Below are 12,826 nucleotides of genomic sequence, written 5' to 3'. Positions count from 1 at the left end.
CAGCGACAGCGTCGGTCCGAGCCGCAGTAAGTGGATTTGTGGAGGTTTCATTATTTCATAGCAAGACAAGTCAGAACGTGCACGCATTATCAACATCATTTGAGTTTGCACCAGATGGCGATGGTGATCATAGTCTTACTCGCAGCCGTGTTCGTTAACTTAGCAGAAAGTGAAGGTAAGTGTTTTTTTCTTAATAATTTGCAATGCAACTTAGCAGAAAGTGAAGGTAAGTGTTTTTTTCTTAATAATTTGCAATGTTCAGGAGTGGTTGTCCTGGAAAATGTGAGAACGTTTCCCCTGATAACCTGGTTCCATACTTATCACCATCCTGTTAATACGACATGTGAAGATGATTATTGCAAACCTAACAAATTGAAGTCAAATGATTTATTGAAATTATGATCCATATTAATATTGATGAATCGCTAATATGATTTAATAGATTTAGGTTTCAGGAATTTGTAAAAAGTATCGGTAATTTTAAGTTAGGAAAAACACCTTGGTTTGACGAGAACTGTCCTAATATTGTGAACACTTGCCATACATATTTAACTTGCTTTTTTGCAACTATTTAATAATTTTTTGCATTGCATTACTTCCGATATACACGAGTTACAACAAAGGTAGTGGGGAGGCGGCAACTGATGTGTAACATAACCTTATACTATTGTCCATTGCGTAACTATTCACATCAGTGTTATACTATATGACCAAAGGATGAAAATTAACCAATTGTGAGCGAACAATATCGTAATATCGTAATAGTCATGCAGCTGTTAACAGCATTTTTATTCCTAACAAATTATTGATTACTTATCTTTGAGTGGCGTCTCTATTGTGTGTATGGCGACTTAGAAAAAGCTTTCAACCTTATATTTATTAATTTCAGTTGTACCAACTAACAAATGTCACCAAAGTTGTTTTTTGTTTTTTGTAAACGATTTTGATAAATATTTTACTGAAAAGGTGTTTAAATTGGCTATTATTTTATATATTTTGTTGCTGATGATTTGTCAATGCTTAGCAGCACTATACTTGGTCTCTAACTTCACAAAAATCAACTAGAGAAGTGAATGTATAAACAAAAGCCGGGGACGGTTGCCTGCTACAAAGACAGTTATTTTTGGGGTGAACCTTTACATTCGCATTATTATCGAGGTTAATGCCGAGTAATACTCGGTAAATCAATCTAAGAAATGTTTTCCATTTTAAATCAAAGTTTGTTAGAATAGGCAGACTGTCAGTTAAACAGTCAGCTGGTCGTACACATTAAGGATTCTATTGTTTTCGTACAGCGTTGAGAAACATGAATTAGGGACTGGTGAGTTGTGGAATATTTTCTGACAATTATAAATTTTCAAGATATTGGGATATTCATTATCATTGTTTCAGACAGAAAGAAGAGAGTAGTTAATCTAACTAGTAAAAGATTAAAATTGTCTTACAAAAAGAAAGAAAAAAATACACCGTATTGACAATGCGGATTTGTGTACGCTTCCCTAAAAAGCAGACAAATACATCTGCCAGGTCCCCCCCCCAAATATTGTAAACCAGAATGTGTTTTATTTTTATTTTTGTCTTTAAATGATATACTCAACATTTCATGGAACAACAAATTTCTATGCACACCCGTATCCCGGAAAATCATTGAGTTGGTGAGCACCACCACCCACCGACATTAAACATAACAAATAATTACTAGCAATGTGAACATAGAAATAATATAATCGGTATTCGAACAAAAACGAACTACTGTAACAATGTAATATTGTATCAATGGACTAGCATAAACTACACGAATAGTTTTGTTAATAAAACTACGGCGAGAAATAAGCGTGTTTCATGTGTCAGGTGAAATCTACCAACTTATGTTGGAGTTCAACTCAGGGCACATTTTCATAAATGGGTAACACCACTTTACAAATGTTCCTATCTGGGATTACAAGTGAGGACACAATAAGTAGCATTTTGCATATGTAAAAACCCCATGGCACATATTTTACAAAACTATCAGTGATGATAATCCATGACATATTTCTACATATTGTCATGAATTTGTTTTCGCGTATCTGTTAACCGACTTAATTAGTTGATTATTAGCTGAATTGCTGTGTTATGTCTGTCATCGTTTAGGCCTATTTGAAGTTTTGGACGGAACTTGGCTCAGTGATTTGGAACTAATTATGAGATATCCGTCGCGATTCTGACAGTTGGTATCCATAGTTATTAATGTAGTGAACGATTAATCAAAAGATATGACGTATTCAGTACTTAGTGTGATTGGCTTTATGATTGAAGGTTACGCCCTAGAGTCTTTTACTGTTTTGTAATTGGTTAGAGTTTTGAAAATGAATAAAGAGAGTTTGAGTTGGTCTTGGGGAGCACAGCACGATAGACGCAGAAGAGAGAGTGCAGTCCTGGAGAGTCGAGAGTCCAGTCCAGGGGCGAGCCTTGAGGCAGTCCAGTCTTGGGCGAGTCTTGGTTCAGCCTTGTGAGAGTCTTGGGAACTTTTCCCCAGGGTGCCGTGTCTTATAGAGCGCTCGACAGACCGACTAAGATGAGAGCTGAAACGTATTTCGTTGTGTGTGTCTTATTTGACTGTAAAGTATAAGTGACTTTCCCGATCCCGTACCTCAAGGGGACGAGATAGAGAGACGAGACGAGTTTCCTCCCTGACACGTGTGGAGAACCCCGAGAGAAGAGATTTTCCCCCTGATAATATGATATAAACTGTACTCATCTGAAAAATCAACACAGGACACGTGTGTTTTTGTTTTTTTACATTAGTAGTACTGTACCTATCTGTTGGCAAAACACACAACACACACATCGCTGCGTATGCGTAATTATGAGCCTACTTGTAATTACATACATATTTTCATATTACATACAGCTAAACCTGTAGATCTCCCACGAAAATATACCCACTTTTCCATGGTTACCAGTATACATTAAATATTTGATAGTCATATTTATTTGATATTTATCAAATATATTCACTTGTTTTTTTCAGCAGCAGTTGTGAATGGCAGTGTGAGTATTCCTGGACCTTCCGGTCCTTATCAATACGCAGATACTATTGTGGTAAATTTCAACGTTATCACATCAATGGACGTGGGGGATGACTTCCATGTATCATTTCATGCTACCCATGGAATCCAGGTAAATACGTAATTAACAACCTGTTACAACTAACGAGAAATGATCTTGCATATGAAGCCGAACTATCATGCTTTAGATCAAGCTGGAAATATAAAAAATAAGTCTGAATGCATGCCCACAGACAAATTTAAATTTTGCCTCATTAAATTCCGAATGTTTTCTCATGCTTCGAAGAAACTCCAACCGGATTGCACCTGTCCTGATTATCGTTATATATTCAATATTTAATATATTTAAGTAATAACTTTTTAACATAGGCGATCTTCTTGAATCACTTGCCTGTTTAAACCAAGCTATTCACTGCATGGTTAATATATTCATTAAGGTGTCTATATTACTACTAGCGTGATCTTTTACATACAGCATCGGAAAAAAATGAGCTTTCACATAATGTTTTATTGCTTCTTTGTTTTGTTTTTAATCCAACAGTTTCTTCAAGATGCTCCCAGGCTCATGTACTTTGTACTTACTGGATCTGTTTGGTTGGAAGTTTCATCGGTAAGTTTTTTGTTTCTTCTAAATGATCGGTGTATCGATGGCGGAATATAAGCCCGCAACAAGTGAGGAAATCACCCCCCCCCCCCCGCTGATATCGATGAAATAAACATTTATTGGCGTTGATAGTACAGTAACTGTTCTAAAACTTGAACATCAATTAGAACTAGTTTGTAATTATCTTCTTAGTTGCCAATTCGTTTAATGTGTCACAATGAAATGTTTGTTTCAAAACTATCAATCATGTAACCACCTTTACATTACAGCCAATAACCGAACAATACGTAAGTTACAGCAATTATAGTCTGTTCTACGACAATGTCGATGTGAGTGATTGGAAGATTGAGGGGTCAATAAATGCTATCATATCCGGTAAGTTGTTTTATGCCATCATCTATGAATCATGTAGTGTTATATACTAGTAATATTATGTAATAATGGACGTGGTATGTCACGTTTCAGACACGTTGTAGCGGATTACTCAATCCACTTTAAAGCGGGGGCCCGGAGTCGTCATCTGCGCACGCGCGGGAATTGAGTCCCAGGTGATGATTAGACGCTTGTTTGTAAACAATGACACGCTATGGTCAGTTGACACATGCGTCGGTGACGACTCCCCTGCTTTAAATCGCTTCCCGATAACATCATCATTACCCGGAATGCATTTCGGATATCCTGTGATTGGCTGGCGGTGATTTAGTTACTTGTATGTATGCGCACCATTTGTTTACTAAAACAGCGTACAGAAAATGGCAGAAATAATCTGGTCTACATTATGTTTACAGTCCCAACCCAATGAATTAATGTAGCGTTATTGTTTCAACATGCTTTGCTTTGAAATGTATGTGGTGAAAAACCACAGTGTTCTCATAGCGACATGACTCAAATCACGGTTAAAATGTGTGCTCAAATGTTCATTACATTGGCGTTAAACAATGTCAAGCGACACTGACACTATTTACTTATTGGATGATTCTAATCATGTGCCTTTAATGCAGCAAATGGTAGAACAATATTTCAGTTGTGAGAGATGACACATTACTGTGTGTTTACTGTTACCATAGCGACATCACGTACGCAAATTGGGCTCACACGCCATTGCACTATTGTTTAGAATCAACAACTTGCATGTTTAGGGTAGATATTATAAACATATACAACGACTGCAGCGATTGGCTGATCATATGTTTACTCTGCCACGCCTTATAGGTTTTTTAAGATATAGAGTTTGTAATACTTTGCAAGAAAGGGGTACGAGAGAAGTGGACAGCGAGAGGGCTTACCTCAGCTGACCGTTTGGATGAATACGGCTGGACTATCTGTAATGAACTAATGTGTGTTCATTTGGGTGGAATCTGATATTTCTACGTGTAGGTGTTATCAGCTAAGCGATTCACAGTTCCCCGAACACAACGCTAGTGTTCACTACATTACGGCGAAAGACTGATACATATAATAAAGTTTCTTGGCACTTCATCAAAATATGGCGCAACTTTCAATACAACTTATACTCTCAGTCACGGCTTTGAAGAACACGCAAATTATTATAGAATTGATGTGGGGGTTTTTTCAAAGTAAAATTGATTTACATAGGAGTTTACATGACAATACTTTTCGTGTTGTCATTTAATCAACTACAGCTTGAACTTAAAGGAATATTGTTATGTGAATCGGCAATGTACATTATAACCAAATTTAATCTGGTAATCAAGAAAATACAACAATATATATTTTATTTCTCACTTGTTTATATGAAATCACTGCTATTTTTAGTTCCCGTCGGACGTAGTCCGAAAGGGGGACTTATGTTTTAGAATCCTCCGTGTGTGCGGCCGTGCGTCCGTGCGTCCGTCGTCATTTCTCAGAGACGCCTGGATATATTTTCTTCAAAGCTGTTACAAAGACAAGTCATAATGGGAGACATGTGCACATCGATTTATTTTCGATTTGGTTGACCTTTGACCGACTGGCGGCCATTTGTGTCCAAAAAAACACCACAAATCAACGTTTGGACATGTCATCAACCGTTTCTCGGACATGCCTTGACCGATTTCATTCAAACTTGGCACTGACATCAGTCATGATGGGTTACTGATGCACGTCATTTTATTGTGATTCGATTCAAAATGACGGATCGGTGGCCATTTTGCTTTTCACGTGTGTTCTGCCCATTTTAACAAGATGTTTGTACAGATTTGGGTTAAATATTGTGCATAGGAAAAAAATAATAGGTTAAATGTTGTTTTCAGTTACTTTTAGTTTACCAATCAGTTAAAGTAATGTGAACTTGATGGCACCAGTGTGCATGTTGATTATTTACCAAGCATGTGTTAATATGCTAAATACTGTCCCAATATTTGAAAATAATCTGATTATGCTTTTTATTGTTTGACAATGTCACTAAAACATGACGGGGATCATGTTATTGACAATGACGTCTGATATATTTAAACTGTATTTCACATTGTGCATGCAAAGCATATGTACGGTGACCCATATATACAATTATTCTGGTTTGTAAATCAGAGGGCACCATGTAACTATTGGCAATTACCTTGCAATTCGATGGTACAAATGCTTTCTCCAATTCATTCTAATAACTGAACAGTGAATAACAGTAGGAAAGGGCACCAACGCAAACTGGTCGTGCATCAAGACAATTGCCCTGAATTATTGGGATAAAAGAGGAAAATGTTATGTACCACTAGGGTGATAAATGTAGTGGTATATTTAATCTTGCAGAGCAGTCTCTTTCTTTCTCTGGAAATTGCTTTGGCTTGCAAATAATACTAGTTACTCTTTATTCCATATCTAGCTGATATATTGCTTGGAGACGAACCTTACGTCATCATGGGATGTACTGTGACTGACACATCCACGACAAACCACATATTCGAAGATGAAAGCGCACCATTGGAAATAGAAAACATCTTTTTCGACTTCTCTTGGAAATTCGTCGATTCAAATGGCGAGAAACACATCGACATTGGACAGCGGGCAGAGGCATTGCTGACTGTTAGCATTCCAGCCGTTACTGTCAACTCCTGGGTTCTGGAAGTTATAGGGTCCATCGATGAAGAAATCAGTATGCCTTTAATAACAGTAACTAACAACGAGGTAACATTTACTGGAAACAAGATACCATGTGACGTAGCGTGTATTAATGTTATAAGCAATGAATGGGTGTTATATTCTACTTTCTCATCTGTGGATAAAAATGTCGCCACCAACTTATTAACAACCATGAGTCCCATATCAGTCACCTCTGGTAGTGTGGATGATATCGAAAATCAAGTTGTATTTAATTTTGAATTCAGATTAGAGGATTACGCCGACCTGATGAACGGCTCAAAACACTGGGTCGTGGCTGGTTTCCTAATTGATGACTCTTTCATATGGGCTGGACAAATTCCTTTCTACGCCATTTTTAACGACAACCGTGAACCACACATTGAACTCAGTTACTACATATTGCCCACGACTTTGCCGAATCAAGGGTATATTCTATTCTATTCTATTAATATATTATTATATTATATTATATATATGTTATGTTACGTTATAAATCAAGAAAAAAATTACAACATTTTCACAGCAAAACATTGGGCAAACTGCTAACAAAATTCGGCCGAATTCGTAGTTTTTGTGGGGAAAAATCACCTCATTACACGAAGAACAATATAACACTCTCCCGGAGCCAATTAGCGACGGTCTTACGATATCGGTTTAAAATACCCCGGGAAAATGTTTAATTACATTTACAATAATTATCATATTTTCGACAGAGATATTATTGATGTATGCTTCAACGTTTCACACACTGATCTCCAGGAAGAAATGTATGCAGTAAACTCCAGCATTAATTTTATTTCAACGCCATACGTACGATTCGTCGATCTGACTTACTGGAATGCGCACACGATGACGTCATCGCCAGAGATAATTGCCAACACAACACTGGTGAAAACATCGGTAAATTGTGTACATTTTAGATATAGTTTCAATCTATATTGTTTACTTTACTAACTACAACTCTTGTAGAACTTCTTAACTCTGAGGCCTACATGTAACGACGCCGCGTGATAAGTCGGCTATAGGAAACTTGCAACGTTTCATATATGTGTAAATCAATATGTAATTCCCAACGTTTTCTATTTACGTAGATTGGAACACTGACATTTTCGACAAAAGTGGAGATTTGTATCAACATTGTCGTCGATCCTGACCAGTTACTGCAGCCTGGTACGTACAGTTACGTTGGTGCCTTGGAGGTTATCTACTGTCTTCACACTGGTGTACAAACTGCACTTCCACTAGAACATGTAAAACTACAATATGAAATTATTGGTGAGTTCAGTATTATTAATATATTTCACGTTGAAACCTCATTACAGCATAACCATTCATATTGGAAATCACCTTTCCATTGCGATAAGACATTTTGACTGTCTCACTCCGTTAGTTTTATATCTTTGAATTTTACTTTCAGGTGAGACTGTTATTCCATCAGGTAAGACTATGTATGCATTATAATTTCTTTATTTCCTCATGTTACCTATGTAATGATACACATGTATCTACGTATATGACATTGGGGTTAATTTTTTTGTTGGCGATCTCGCACGTATCGTTCCGACACGGCGTGCTTTATTTGTGAGTTTTATTTGCATCTGCAATTCGCCATTAGGCAATGATTACTATGATATTCTAACATCTACGTAGTTTATAAATAGGAGCAATTATTTTTTCAAGAACAAATTAGAATTTCTTATTACAATGTGCATTTCCGTTTTATTTGAAGTAAACGTTTCGCTTGGCAGCTATTTTGAACTCGGCGATGTAGAGACTCTAATATGTGGACCTAGTGCGCCACATGGGTGAGTTTTGCATTATATTCATTCCAATCTCTCTTTCTAAGAGCTATTCATATAAAAAAAGCATTTGTAAAAACATTCTCTCGGTTTGCATTCATTATTGTTAAGATTCTCAACACGTGGGTGAGACATTTTATTCTCACGTCAACAATTCAATATTTTACTTTTAAACATCATGTATTTATACGATATTGACTTGACAAATAATATAATAGCGAATAACTAATTTACATTGATACCCCTCAATATATTTTAGACATGGTAAATGCGCTGTTGGATTGGAACATTTTCGGTGGTTTGGTAGGTGAACTTCACCCTTTTTTGTGTCATTGCACAAATAATAAAATGTCTTTTATATTTCTAATATTGACTGTCCTCTATAACAAATATGCAATTACCTAATACAGGCATGTCTCACAGAGTCCATCGAATAATTGGCGTGAATACGATAACGGGTGTACAGTATGGTACGGAATATACCACTGGTGTTTCTACGGATATCTACCTTAAAAGTGAGAATAAAGGGCTCAGTTGGTTTCAAATCACGGAAGACGATTGGAATGACGATAAGATGGCTGACGGGTTCGAATATGTATCTTCATTTGAGAGTAAGTTACTGAGATAATTGAATGTGTATAGTTTTTTTTTTGAAATATTGAATGTATATATTCAGCTCATCTTATCATTTGAATACATAGTTGTGTAAGTTGGTTGGATTTATAAACCGTTTTGCTGGACTGAATGTTGTTTCCACTTTGATAAATAAATATATCTGAGAATTTTAAAAACGAGTCATAACAATACATATTGCAACATAGTACAAGTAGTAAAATCGATTCTGCATACCATAATCATGGCCAGTTATGTTACATGATATTTTATTTTTGCAGATTATACTGCTATAATTAATGACTGTTCCGATTGCTGAAAGATGGGAGGAATTCCGCGGTTTGGTTGAAAGATGGAAAAATAACGCAGCAGAATGGAGTCAAGATATTTCTTACCACAACCAAATTGAAATATAATCAATAAGTAAATAGAAAATTATGTATAATAGACCGCAGTACAAATGTATTCAATTCCTTGTATGTTAATTAATTAATTAAACTTGCATCACAAAACCGCACGTGTTGACTTGACATTGCTGTGAAAATCGTTAAAATATCGCTAGTATTTTGCACACAGTGAAGTGACAGACAATTAATACATATGTACTATAGTTTTCTTTGTTACCCCTCCTAAATAATATAATGTACCTCCGCTGTCGATATGCTTATGACAAATTTAAAAAAACAAACATAGTCCCATTGATATCACAGAACATCCGGGCATTCAACAAATCAGTCTTACTAGATCCACTAAATAAAAATATAGGTTCTCGATAGTTTAAGTGTATCTAACAGACATCACTGACAACATGCAAACTAGTACTGACTAGTACTAGTATTAACTGACTAGTACTGTATGTTTTAATAAAAAAACATGTAAATCATAATAACCAAAACACTGAATGCCGGTGCTCCAAATCAGTATCTTTGAACTGCAAGTTTAAAACTGACCTAAATCTGCCTACATTACCGTGATTATTACTTAGGTTACGGCGGTTTGTGAATCGAATAACTGAAGGCTTGCGAGCACCTCTTCAATTATAAGATTGCCTATTCTTCGACTTCACTGATCGTTCAGCTTATATTTCGATAACGATATCTTATCCTGTGACTTTTTTTACAAATGTCAGAAGTTCGTTTGGATAAGGATTTGGTATCGGGTATGGGGATTTACGTCAGATTAGGCCAAAATTTCAGATATATTCAGCAACAAAACGCCACATTAATTTTTAAACAAAGGCACGAGTACCAACGTTGGATCAAATACACTAAAACAGGTTTAATTCAGACTATCCGCCAAAATATATATTTTAGATAGAGTAAGACAATCACACTCAACGTACAACGTACAACCCCATATTACTTCTATACATGGCTAAATGTCAAAAGTACAAGTATTATGTTATAAGGGTAATGTATGTTGTTGTCGCATGGTACGCTTAGTTCTCTTCCACACATCCACAAACCTGTGACGTATTGTCAACAGTAGAGTGGTACTAGCGATGTTAAAATTAGTGTTGCCAAGGCTGTTAGTGGTATTCTGTTGAAATTTTAAAGGCTACATATGACCTATTTCTTATATTTATAATACGTAGTGATGAAATGCGTACATATTTTATCCAGTTTTACAATTGCAATGTATTTTGGCTGGCAAGATGCTAAACTAATAGTTTTAGTTAGTTAAATGGCAGTGGTCGACTCGCAGCGATGTGTTTGATATGGGACTCATAGCGACGTACACAAAGTGTGTAGATATTTTATATCTAGAAATGGTCAAGCGATAGCTTAAAACGTTCCATACTACCGCCAATTCAGAGCGAAAATTTGCTTATCAGTATATCAATGCAACTTACAAGACAGCTGCGTGTTTTTATTCTGTTGTATTCTGTACAAGAGAAACACATAGGAAAGAGAAACATGAGTATTATATACACTGTTACTGTGAATTATTTTACTAGTAGAAATACGCAGAATATTCCATTCACATATCATGAATTGAATTCAATGAAACAATCCTTTGTGAATTGTGAATGATGCCTAAATATACTACAGACGTATAATAATTGTAGGCATTAGTTTAATGCAGTTGTCGACAATTCTAAAGCAGTATTTCAAATCATTCTCTAACAAGCACGAGATACAAGAACATATGCCTTGAGCAAATATTCTTGATATATGTGAATAGCGCCCTCAACAAATAATATCGTACATAAATACCGTTCACAACACTGGTGGAGTCATCTCAGTTTTTTTATCGCGCCATTAAAAAAATAAAGTGAAGATGCCTGAGCATACTCCAGTAGCAGAGGGAGGGCGAGGGCGTTCTGGTTGATATTTGATCAGTCGATCATTTTTTTTCCACCCATCAGACAACACAAGAGCTTCGTCTCGGAAGAAAATATACTATGCACTGAGAATAATGAAGGCCGGATGTAAGTATTTGATGAAAACATGACAAACAATAAGACTAGCAGCTCACCAGGCTTTCTAGTTCATATAGTTTTCATAAACTATTTCTATGTTCGGAGTTCTCTATTAGATAAACTTGGGACGATTCGCTCATATTCGCATTCTCATTCTCTAGTGCCGAATTTCCAAGTGAGTGGAAATCGGCGAAAGTGATTTCTGTGTATTAATCTGGAATTAAAACTGATGTAAACAACTATATCAATCCTACCAGTAGTCCAATTTTATCAATATTTATCAAATCACACGCAGATCGGTGAAATAAATAAATCTGCATTTGAAGTCATGGAAATTGAAATAGGGACCTCTATTAATTTTATTATATGTAAGCAATATGCCAAAATAGCACGGCTATTGATTGTGCAGCGACTTCGCATAACGAAGTGTAGCGTAACATTAATAATGAAAATGTGTCACCAGCTGAGACTTTGATAAAAAAAAATAAACTCAGTTTAAACGTAGCAAAAATCGGAGTTTATGGCCATTGCGTCGAAACACGTTTTGTACCCCATATTAATACAAGAGAAATTACGTTTCAAATAGCAGTTGAAAGTTTTAATTATCTTGGAGAGACCCTAGATAGGCCACTATTATGGAAACCCATCTGACATATAAACTAATTAACTATTTCTAACAGTTGTAATTTGTCTGCGTGCCAAATTAACATTTCAGGCTGTGTCCATTGTACGTTACTTTGTGACTTGTGATCGTGTTGGAGAGCACATATGGGCACAAGGTCTGCTCACACATAGCTAACTGTAGAACTGTAGTAGTGTTGACTTTCTCATTCCTGTCGCATAGTATAGATAATCTACTAGTTGGGCATATAAATAGGAATAGACTGTATATCGTTTTGAATAGCCTGGCATAGCTTTGATGAAGTTACTGGTACATTGAAGTGTTTGTAACTATGTCTGAAAAGGCAAGTGCTGATTGAAACATTAGGATAACAGCTCTGGCATTGGTAATACGTCCCTGTCATTGGATGATAATCGGTAGTAGAGAGTGTTATATAGAGTTTTCAACGATGATACACCACTGAAGGGTTTCTCGGCATCCATCGGGACAGATAATCCCCCCGGCCATGAATACTTACTTCTGTAGGACGCTTCTGTTTCAATTGAAGTTGCAGTATAGGTCTGAGACAGGGTGTTGCGCGTGATATGACGCTTCTGACAGATATTCCCACTTCCTCATAATGTAGTGGGGTTAGGTTATTGA

The sequence above is a fragment of the Saccoglossus kowalevskii genome, chromosome 3 (assembly GCF_978046115.1).
Source record: "Saccoglossus kowalevskii chromosome 3, keSacKowa6.1, whole genome shotgun sequence".
NCBI classification, from domain to species: Eukaryota; Metazoa; Hemichordata; class Enteropneusta; family Harrimaniidae; genus Saccoglossus; species Saccoglossus kowalevskii.
Note: the sequence above shows the minus strand (reverse complement) of the source record.